Here is an 11174-nt window from a genome sequence, read left to right on the forward strand (position 1 = left end):
CGCCGCCGCTGGGCAGGGGGAGGGGGGGAGGGCTGTCTCGGCACCATCGCCGCTGCAGCGGTGCTGCGGGCAGCAGGCTGGGTGTGCTCCGCGTGGCTTGTCTGGGTGGTGGGGCCTGCGCGCACGCAGCGGCACAAGTGGGGCCACGCTGTGCCAGCTCTCGGGTCCACGCTGTGGCGGGGGTCTTGCTGGGCTCGGGCTCAGGGCACTGGGGCCGCTCAGCCCGTGCCGCGCTGCCTGCACCATGCTACCGCACTGCTGGGGCCGTGCCGCCAGGGCTGCGCAGCCCGTGCCGCAGCGGGCTGGGGCTCCAAGGGGCTGGGACCCGGGCCCTCGCTGCACTGGCTGGCGGTGGTGGGACGGCAGTGTGGTGGCTCGTGGAGTCTCTGTGCAGTGGGGGAGGGGCAGCCTGGGGCCAAGACTGTGGCCCTGGACAGCCACTCCACCATGCCGGAGATGGCTTTGAAGCGGTGTTCCACGGGGTTCTGCACTGTTCTGGTGGTGCGGTGGTCCATCTTTGTCTCAGGGTCGTTGGTGGTCTCACCCCACGTTGGTACACCATTTGTTGTAGTTTAGATTCTAGGGGGGTCCCTGGGGAGGGTTCCCTGGGAGCCCCCCGGGCCTTATGTTAGTGGATGTTCGCATGCTGGCAGGCAAGGAGACTCCAGACGGCTGGTGAGGTGCTGATGAGATGAGGATTTATTTGGAGTTCGACCCCAGGAAGGCAGCATGGTCACTGAGGGAGAGGGGAGAGGAGGTGGAGAGGGGCAAGGGGAGGGGGAAGGGGAGGGGGAAGGGGTGAGGCAAGGGGAGAGGAGCAGAGCCTCCGGAGGCCTCCAGGGCAAAGAGGGCCCTCTCCTTTTGCACCTTTATCAGGGAGTGTCAAAATGGGCGCAGACAGATCTTCAGGCCAATGGGTTTACAGACACACGATACTGCAGGGGAGGTTACAGACTTGGGATAAACCATACACTTTCCAGGGGTGAGCCAGAGCATACCATTTCAATAAAATGCAATTCTACAGCCGGGTATGTGCTAGATGGGGAGACTAGAAGCTGAATGTTTTTTATTATATCGAATACTGGCAATCAATACAGTTAGATGAAATATTTTTTAAACCTCCTTCAGAGTATTTACATGCAAAATCAAGTAGGATGTTTATTATCTGGCTAGATGATTTAGCAACACAATATTGAGACTGTCCACAAACGACTCATTTAAGGAATAGGAACAAGATAAATAATGATGTCATAAGCACTTCCTTTTTCCTATTTTAAATTTGTGTACCTGTATTTTTTAACTGCCCTCCTAGCATCCATTTCTATATGCACCAGTTAAGCTAGCAGAGCTTTGATCCATGATTTTGTCATTCAGGAAATAGTTATAGACACTACTGTTAAATATTAGTCAAAACTCAATTCTTTGACTCCCCAACACTGAGACCCTACTGAAGAAACACTTAAGCACCTTCATTTGCTTTCTTTTCTGTCTTGTAAATTAATTTCTTTATTAAATTCCCAGCAGGTAGGAATACTTTTTTTTTTCCAAATTATGTTACTTGGCTTTTTTAGTCTTTGTGTTGTTCAGTATCATGAAATGTTCATTCCTTTTAAATGTCCATGAGTGAGCAATAGATAAACAATTTAATTTGAAAGGTTTAACTACATACATAGATTTGGCATTAATATTTGCATATCAGATTGAATTGAAATGAAACTTAACCATATCTAGAAAAGTTGCATGGTCAGTACAAGAAAAAAATTATTTGATTTAATATTTCATCAAGAAAAGCACCCTGTGAAGACTTGCAATGTGTTTATTTTGTTCAAGAAGCAACTATTTCTGGTGCCATTATATCTTTTTCCTTTTGATGGGAAAGCTACAGTTTGAACTGCCAGTGTGTTGTTGTATCTTTTAGTGTCATTCCTCCAGATAGATATGATTTATTTTGTGTAGTTTGTGACAGGAACAGTAGTTCCTCTACCAGTCTTTTCAGTTGTAGAAATGTGTAGTGGTATTAGTCTACCCAGTTTCTGTATCCCTGACTTTTTCAGGTATGATTAATCCTTGTTTCTTTGAGAGTTTTCAGTTTTTGTTTCATATGAAGTTTTGTAATTATCTGTTACTCTAGTGCATTAAAACCACATTGTGCAGAAGTCCTGCCACAGAGGCCACAAATCTTTTAAGTGCTGTATAGAATATGTCTGACATACATGGTCCTTGTCTTCATATTCATAGACTAACTATGGGAAAGCTTTCTTTCAGGATGCTTTGGACAATTTTTTTTCCCTGAGGTAGAGAATGAAATGTTAAATCAAAGAGCAATGATGCAATGTATTTTTTGATTTATATTTTTATTTATTGCTGGTTGTGATGTCATATTCTGATAGTGTAGCAAAGCAGAATGATACTCTTCATCCAGCTGTTCTTTTAGTCTGTGGTGGAATTAGTATGAATGAGTTTCAGAATGATCAAATCCATATATCTGCACATGTGTAAAGTATAGAGTTGGAAAAGTAATAATTCTTAAGATTGATGTACAGTGTGGGAAGTTAGCATTGGCTTCACTGGGCATCGCACCCATGGACAGGGTGCGTATGACCACCAGTTACTTGGTTATGCCACCAGAGAGACAAAGCAACCCCAAATGAGATCAGCAGACATTTGGTCCTCATGGGAGGGTGGTGCTTGTAAGGCTGGGGGCTGTGCCAGGACATGTGGCTGGGATCCTGGATCCCCATGGGGTGTGGAGAGAGTTGTCTCACTGACCACCCCAGAACTGGGATCGTAAACCTGGCTCAGCCATGCAAGGCTCCTCCCCTGGCTGTGCCTCCCCATCCCCAGCAAGGACCAGGGGACAGAGATGCATCCTCTCCTTGCAAAGCTCTTTAAGACATGCAGGAGGAAGGACCCAGGTGTCATGCTTTGTAACAAGGGGAATATTACCACGTTCAGCAGTGGGGTTTTGCTTAAATCAGGATTACTTCAGTAAGAACTGCAGAGATATTGTCAGCCTGTTTATTGAAAGTGATGAAGAGGTTCAAGGCATGCAGAAGTTGACCCTTCCCTTCAAATTTCCTGATCTCTGCTGCTTGACCATCTTAAATTACATCTTTAAATCTCTGTATTTTACCTAATGAGATTCCTAAATTTTCCCACTAAAGACTCACACAAAACACATCTTCAAAGATAGTGGTTAAAAGAAAGTCTAATTTGTAGTCATTGCAAAAATTCTATTTCAGTGACTGGAATTAAAACTAACATGGATTTTTTTTTTTCTTTTCTGCAATTTGTTTTTATGGATGTCAATGTTGCTGTAATGTACAAATGAAGGTTTTCTTGGACCCTCTGTTATTAAAGTATTTTATGTGGTGGTTGGATTCATTACATGCAGTTAGAAACAAATGCCTGCCACCATCATTTCTGAAAAAGATACTCCACAGAACAAGTGGAGTTTGTATTTTAAAAGGGATTTGGAGTGTTGTTTTTGTTTCATTTTGTTTTTAAATGCATCCAATTATCAATGCTGCTTGGAAATTGAATTTTCTTTGAAAGCGGGGGGCCTTAACCTGGGACCGTTAGTGTTTTACTTGTTTCTATTTAAAAAAGAAATTGTATTAATTTCCCTGATCCCATTGGTACTTGCACACTTCTCTGAAGTATTATGGAGAGTTGGGTTGGTGGAAGAATGTTTTACATATTGTTAACATATATGTGGATATTCTTATATTATTGTACATGTTTGGGAAAATATCACACAAGTTTAAAAATGTTGCTAAGATGTATGTATCTAACTTTTTCCTTTGGAAAATATTATATATTTTTATTTGTATTTTTAACTTTTTTAAGTTCATCTATATGTGCCGTTATTTTTGTATTGCAAATGGTCTCATAAATGAAGTAGAAGAGATAAAAATAGAAAGTAATTTGGCAAGGATGTCAATGCTTGGGGGAAAAAATACATGGGTCAGCATCATATTATCAATACTAGGAATATTTTGAGTGTCTTAGCACTGTAAATATGTCACAAGACCTCTTTTGATGAGTAATGTAAAGAATTGCAAGGTTTTAATCACACATTTTAATTTGTTATTATTTACCACTTTCTTGTGGCCAGTGGTCTTGACTTAATTGAACCTGATCAAACAGCATGCTTTTGTTTTTATTATTAAAATTTCTCCTTGTTTTTCAGTTGAATATTATTTTGTTTTCTTTCAGTTTTGTACTTCAGGTTTTGTTTCTTGTTTGTGAGAAGCTGATCTTCAGAATTATTTTTACACTATTTATGATTTATTTTCATAATGTAAAAACTGTGTAATTATTAAAATATTAATCCAATAATTGGTGCTGATTTTGAATAGTTATAAAATTCTTAATGTTGGTGCAAAAAAGTGTTCTAGTCTGTCTGGATTGGAAAACGTGTGTGCTGCTTTGTGCCAACCTGGAGTTTGAAGTCTAGAGCAAGTTGTGTCAGACATTCACATAAAAATCAGGGCCTCTGCCACGTGTTCCATTTTCCTGCAGTGTGCAATAAGAAAACTCACCTTCTTCTTAATGTCTTTCCCCTTCAAAGCAGTGTCTCTTCCATTATCTTTTCTAAACAGGCAGCACAGGCTGTGGGAATCCACAAATTATATAAGGAAGAAGCTTTGCTGCAAAGCTTGGAGCCGTTCCTCACTCCAGGAAAGTTGCAGGGATCTGTGTATTAACCAGAAGTTGAAACTATTGCTTAGGCAAGTTCAGAGGCACCCTGGGATCTAAAGAAATAAAGCTGAAAATCACCACTCTCCCTTTTCTGTTGTTCTGAAGCTGAAAAATAAACCTGAATTCCTGAGAAATAAAGATGTGCGCAGACAGTGTCACAAGTAACAGTGCAAGCTAGAAAATGTGAGGGTCTATTTCCACAGATCCAGTTTGTTCAGAAATGATGGAACATAGTAATAATTACAAAACGGTATATTTTTAAGTACCCTGGTTTAAGAAGACATACATTTGCATGAGTCTCTCTGAACAAAAGGTTTAAAAAGACACTGGGGAGCAGCTGAAACTTCTTCAACACATTATTTAAATGTTTGGATTTTCTAAATCCCAAAATATTTCAGACAAGCAACATTTCACCTTGTTTCCTTTTCCATCACCTCAAAAATGCAGTCACTAGCTGGAGGGAATTGTAGGTGGAGAGGTTTGGCCTCTCCTATTAACTCTTACTAATCCCCATAAATGTCCATTAATCTTATCTAGCTCTGTTTTAGACTCTTGGAGGGACTAAAAATATCTTTGCTCCCTTTCCAGGATGAGGTATTTCCAGCTTTAACATGCTGTGCTCTGCCAGGCTGAGCACATGGCTCTGAGGGCTGCAAGTGCTGCTATCGCCCCAGCTGGGCACCCCTGACCCAGGTGATGTCCTTGCTTCAGCTGTGGCCTCTCTTGCCCTTTTTTTGCTTCCATCTTTCTTCTTTCTTCTGCTTTTGTAGAGAGATGCAGTTCTAGATGTCCTGCCAACACACAAACTAGCGTGTTCTGAACTACTGCCAGAGCCAACACCTCATGGGTTTCCCATTCCGTGCTTTGACAGCATCCCTGATTTTTCACTTCTATGCTCCCTTTTGAGCTTTAGATGCTTTCAAGCCAAACCTCAGGTAACCAATATCCTACAGCCTTCACATCCTACTGCACTCCTGGGACATGATTTCCTCTGGCATTGCCTATTCTTATTTACATGCCTCCTTCATAATGTGCCAAAGCACATGCAGGACTGCATGTGAAATGCCTGCCACTTCTGCCTCTTTTTTTCAGTGGAGCTTTAATTAAATACTTAAAGGCTATTATGCAACTCTGCCTTGTGGACCTATTAAACCTGCTAATCCCTACCAAAATACAAAATAATGCAACAGAAGGGGCTTTTTATGTCCTCATCTCACACAGCTTCACCTTGCGGTTCAATTATAATAACCACACAAAAATGTTTAAAAAAACCCAAAAAACCCAAGGAGCTGACAAAGCATTTCATGTTCCAGCAAGTAGAAACAACTGCACCCAAATAATTATTAAAAGAAAACAAACAAGGGAATGCCAAAACATTTAAGTCATGTTGCTGCAGGCAGTCTTTCTGTCTTCCCAGGGTTACTACTTTGTCTTCTTTACCTTTGGCCTCTGGGAATTTCCAGACAGAGTATTCACAGGGCATTCTACTTTCCCATCCCCTAGATGCAGTAAAAAACCCCAGTGGTTTGCTTCATATGTATGTATCTATATGTGTGTATATATATACACACTCACATATAGATACGTATACATGTGTGTATATATATCTATATATGTCTTCATGTGTCTACTTGAACATATATAAATGTGTATATATATATATATATATGACCAGTAGAGTTCAGAGAATACTGTACACAAACCTCTTCAGAGAGATCACTGCTAGCTGCCTTAGTTTATCTCCCAGAACAAAGGTGGGAACAGCTCCTGTCATAACCAGGATGCAGGGTTTTTTTCATGTGCTTACAGCAAGACAGAATGTTCAATAGCTAATAAATATCCTGATTGGTTTTTTATGTGCAGGTTACAGCTTGACTGAATTTCCAAAGAGCCCACACCTAAGTGGAGCTGTCACAAGATGTTTCTGACATCACCTTTGGCTGCTCCCTCCTGGAGCTAACAAATTGTAACATGAGCATGACGTGTTATGGAATGAAGTTTGAGCTATCCCAAACTGGGCCTAGGGTTTAGGCCTGCTGGGCCTCAGTCTTAGGCCTGTGTGAAAGTAGATAAGCCTGTGGCGCAGTTAGAATTTAAGTTAAGGTGTGTGCATGCTTTAGCTAGGACAGTTAGGGTAGAAACACGGTCGCTGCCTTAAGCTAAGATTGTTTGCATTCTTTCTCATGCTGAATGCCAATTAGAAAACACCTGCAACTGTAAACTATCTGAAACTGTATAAAACCAGCCATTTCGAGAATAAAGAGGAGAACGTATGATCTGACCATATTGGTTGTACCATGCGTTGCTCTGTACCAGCTTCCATATAGTTAATAGAGACCCTGAGTTCAACAAGTATCTGGTAACTTTTTGCCAGCTTTTAGGATCTCTCTTCTGTTTGGTATATTAAAATCGTTGTGAGGTAATTGATTCTGGTTGGGATAAAACTGATAAAAACAAATGTTGACAACACAGCCTGTGCTTAACTGACCTGGGGCTCTGCTGGACCGGTCACTGCAGGAACTCGCAAGCAAGTCCATTCCCCTTCCAGAGCAAATGCCAAGCAGCTGCATGTCCCTGGGAAGGTTCAGACAGGTATGGTTTCTCCATCTTTAAATTTCTGTACTGAAACAGATCTTTGGTGCAGATCAATTTCCACAGCAAATCCATCTGCAATGGGTTTACTTCTCAGGATGCACCAGCAATATATTGTTTTTCAGAGGAACTCCTTCACAGTTAAATAGGTAGCCAGAGGCACCTTACTTGGATACTTTGGGTAACTGTTAGAAACTGTTATTTACTCCTTTTCATCCTTCATACAGTGTCGCGGTGCCTGCTTGAGGTACCTTCTCAAGCCTGCCTGGCCAGCTCTGGCACCACGGCAGCTTTCGGTATGGCCAGCGAGGCACGCAAGCTGGACCGACCCAGTGAATCCTTGTCTGGAACAGTGCCGGAGGACACAGGTGGAAGGAGGCGACTAAGGCAAGGAAGGAATGGAGGACTCTGTGGAGTTATCACAAGAATTTATTGGTGTCTCTTGCGAGACCTCCTCAGATCTTGGAACCTGCTCTAGCAGAGCTTTGATTGCCGGCTGAGAGCAGCTTTTACGGGAGGGTGGAGAAAGGGGAAGGGGCAAGGGATCAGCCAACCAGGGGTGATTTGGGAGTGGCTCCAGGGATAACAGGCATCCTTGGGAACCAACCCAGTAGGGGAAGGAGGGACCTCCTCTGGTCCTGACCTATCACTCGACACCCTCCTTAGAACTTTCTAGCTCAGGGGAGAGGCCCCAAAATGACAGGCAGGCTCCCGAGGAGGGGGAGTAGGGGATTGACAGATAACCAAAGGAGGGGGAATTCCAGGGTACAACCAAGTGGAAGTGGGAATAGAGGTACAAAGAACAAACCATTTAACATAATAAACTTACACGAAAGAAATGAACAAAACTACACCACAACAATACAGGACGCCAGGCTGCTGCCAGGACAAAGCCCATAAACAAGAGTGGAAAAAAGTAAATTAAAATGTTTGTAAAGCAAACAGAGCAGGATGGAGTAAACAGCATGTTTTGGGGGTTTTTGGGGGGTTTTTTTTGGTCTTTTACTAAAACACAAGTATTTTGGGAGAAAAAAAACCAAACTATTTTAATCCTACTATATATCATGGAGAGGTAGCTGCCAGTATTTACTGCATAGCATTATGAAGGCAAGTGGTGCTGCAAAGGCTTGTGTCTGGGTCAGGGTCTCTGCTAATCTTGGGAGAGACTCCATACGAGACTTGGCAGACTTGCTCCTGCTCATAGTATCAAAAGAGTGTGAAAGAACTCTGAGCCAAGAGGGAGGGATATTTCCTTGAATGTTAAGCCCCTTTCCATGGTTTTGAAGGAACAGAGAAACAACCTCCCCAACCTTCCCCTTCTACTTCACCTGCCACTTCAAGCTTTCCTGGTGAAGTTTGCTATTGCTTCAAGCAGTTACTAAGCTAGCTGTGAGCAAACTTGCTTTTGCTAAGCCTGAAACAAAAGCCCTCATACAAGGCTGTCAGTGCATGCTTCTAAAGAAGTAGCAGCACAATATTTTGCATATCCCTTAAATCTGTTTGTGGTCCAGGGTTTCTGCATGAGCAAGACCACGCAGATCAGCATAAACAGCTGAGATTTTCTAGTGTTGCCATTGGCAGCAGCCCTGGAAGAAGAGACAAGGCTGTGCTCGGCACCGACAGAGGGCAGGCACCAGCCCGGTGTGGGGAAAACCATCTCTCCTGAAATGCCTTGGGAGTCACAGACTTGGATACTGCCTGGTCCCAGCCTTTCTGTACATTGCTGGTACAAAGGGATTGCTGCTAAGTCAGTATGTAAGGTGTAGTACAACTTGAACTGCATCTACCTTATGCTAAATATCATTGCCCAGTTTTCAGAGATGTAGGCAAAATGAAAAAGCATTGCAGAGAGCATTCCTGACAGGCTCTAGCCTTGGCTCTGTTTGGATCTTAGCAGATCTAAATGCCTGTTCTCTTCTTGAGGACCCATCAATGAATTTCATCATTAGCTACTGCCCTAGCTGACACTTTTGGCAACTCCTTCATGTCTTTTTAAGTTTTTCTGCCTGGACAAGGCACTGAAGACAGGCAGCAGCTGTCTGTGCTGGGATATAGAGGTGGAGCTGCTATGACTTCTGTTACTCTTGGTTGGTGAGGCAAGGTTTCCAATGGAGCAGGAGTATAGAATGTCAAAGCTTCAAATTTAACACTGAGGAAACTCAAGTAAATGACTGGATGGAGAGAAGTGCTGTCTAGAGAAGCTTGCTGGCAGAGATATTTTTAAAAAATATCAGTAAGTGTGTTTCTTCAGTCTGCAGAATTTGGGATGACTTGCTGGATACTGATCAAGAAAAAGGAAGTATCATCAGCACAGGAAATTGTGTGGCTTTACATATGCTCTCTGAAAACTCTTCCAAACATAGTGCTGCAGATGGCACAGACGAGCTACAGATGGGGTAGCAGGGCCATGGGCTGTCTGCTCATGCAGCTCAAGGAGCAGCCTCCAGGGGAGACGGTGTGTGCTTGGCAGGGAGAAGGTAAATCTGAGGTGCTGCACCAGCAGCTTCGCTGTTTTGAAATGTCATGCCTCTTGATGTGAATTCTCTCCTTCTTCCCCGACTTCTTCTCCCCTCTTTTTCATGTGGGCTTTGATGTCCAGCGAGATGGTTATCAGGGGTAACCATGAAGGAATGACACATTCGAGCAAGTCGCTTCTATATTGCTTCTGTGGTTACAAAGTGATCAAGGACTAGGTATATTTAGATGTTGCCTAGACCTAAGAGTGAATCAATGTATTTGAGCACCATGGCTCTTTTCTACGTACATGTACAAAACTTGGCAAGCCGTCGATCTTACTAATTTGCCTCACTTTATAAGAAATGTGGAAATACTGGTACTGCCTTTGATGGACGTGTACAAGTAATATCTCAGCCTACTCTTATGTAATAAATGCCAATCACTCGCTTTTGGGATTTTTAGAAATTCAATAAAAATAAAAAAATAGTTATAAAAAATAGTAATACAAATACAATAATAAAAGTTAAACAATTTAGAGTAGGACAATTTATGAGACAATAAACAAAGAGAGCAGCCCGGGCTGGGCCTCCTCCTGTCTAGACAACAGCTAGCTAGGAGAGAAGGCCAAGAAAAGAGAGAAATCTCTCTCTTTTTGAGGATCATCCTCATGACTATGCATATTTTATTTAAAACATGTAATCTCAGCTGGTTCATGTCACAAAAATTTCCAGGCGCCTGTAAGTCTGTTGGTCCTTGAAAAATTTTCTTTTTTGTTGATAAGAAAAGGCCATATATTCTTCTTCACTAGAAAATTTTAAAGTCTCTGCAACCGTTATCTCTGTGCAAAGAATTCTTGATTATTTTCTCTCTCTTGAGCTAAAAAGAATATCACACACACATAGCTTCTAAAGCTTAATGTTAATTACAAAACTACATTCACTATATTATTCAAATGTTAATACAGCATAACTTTTCTACCTAGCATATCACATATAGTAAATATCTGCGTAGAGCCACACAATATGCATTTTTCACATCTTACAAGCAGATTTTGGGACATAAGAGGCAGAGAAGGACATTGAATTATGACCCTGAATTGGATTAAATAATCCGCTTTGTGTTCCTCCCCCCCGTCCCGAATGTTTGTGGCAGTGGCGCTGTGGCCACCAGAATGACCAACGACTGGCAGGAATGGCAGGATCGCGCATGGGAGCCGAGCACTCGCCCCCACGCACCAAGTCGCTTCTATTGCGAGTTTGTGCTGGTCTGCGCCCTTCGGAAAAAAGCCAACAAAATTCCAAGGCACAGTACTCACCCGCGGCTGGCCCGCCTCAGTTCAACAGGAAACTAGAGTCCCCCGAAAGGAAAACCCAGGGGGATGGGGGATGGGGGAGCGGTCGGGACGGGACGTCCCGTTCCGC

General features: G+C 42.7%; 1 long non-coding RNA gene across 2 annotated transcripts; it reads right to left on the reverse strand.

Annotated features, from left to right (window-relative positions):
* Positions 1 to 746: 746 nt before the first annotated feature.
* On the reverse strand, positions 747 to 11157 carry LOC134565175 (uncharacterized). Of its 2 annotated transcripts, XR_010083797.1 has the most exons (4): positions 11069 to 11157; positions 7193 to 7278; positions 4545 to 4698; positions 747 to 2435 (listed from the first exon to the last, which is right to left on the reverse strand). It is a non-coding gene; the product is annotated as an uncharacterized LOC134565175 (long non-coding RNA). The 2 variants fall into 2 exon arrangements; XR_010083798.1 differs by having other exon boundaries at positions 747 to 4698.
* Positions 11158 to 11174: the final 17 nt, after the last annotated feature.

The sequence above is a fragment of the Prinia subflava genome, assembly GCF_021018805.1.
Source record: "Prinia subflava isolate CZ2003 ecotype Zambia chromosome W unlocalized genomic scaffold, Cam_Psub_1.2 scaffold_37_NEW, whole genome shotgun sequence".
NCBI classification, from domain to species: domain Eukaryota; kingdom Metazoa; phylum Chordata; class Aves; order Passeriformes; family Cisticolidae; genus Prinia; species Prinia subflava.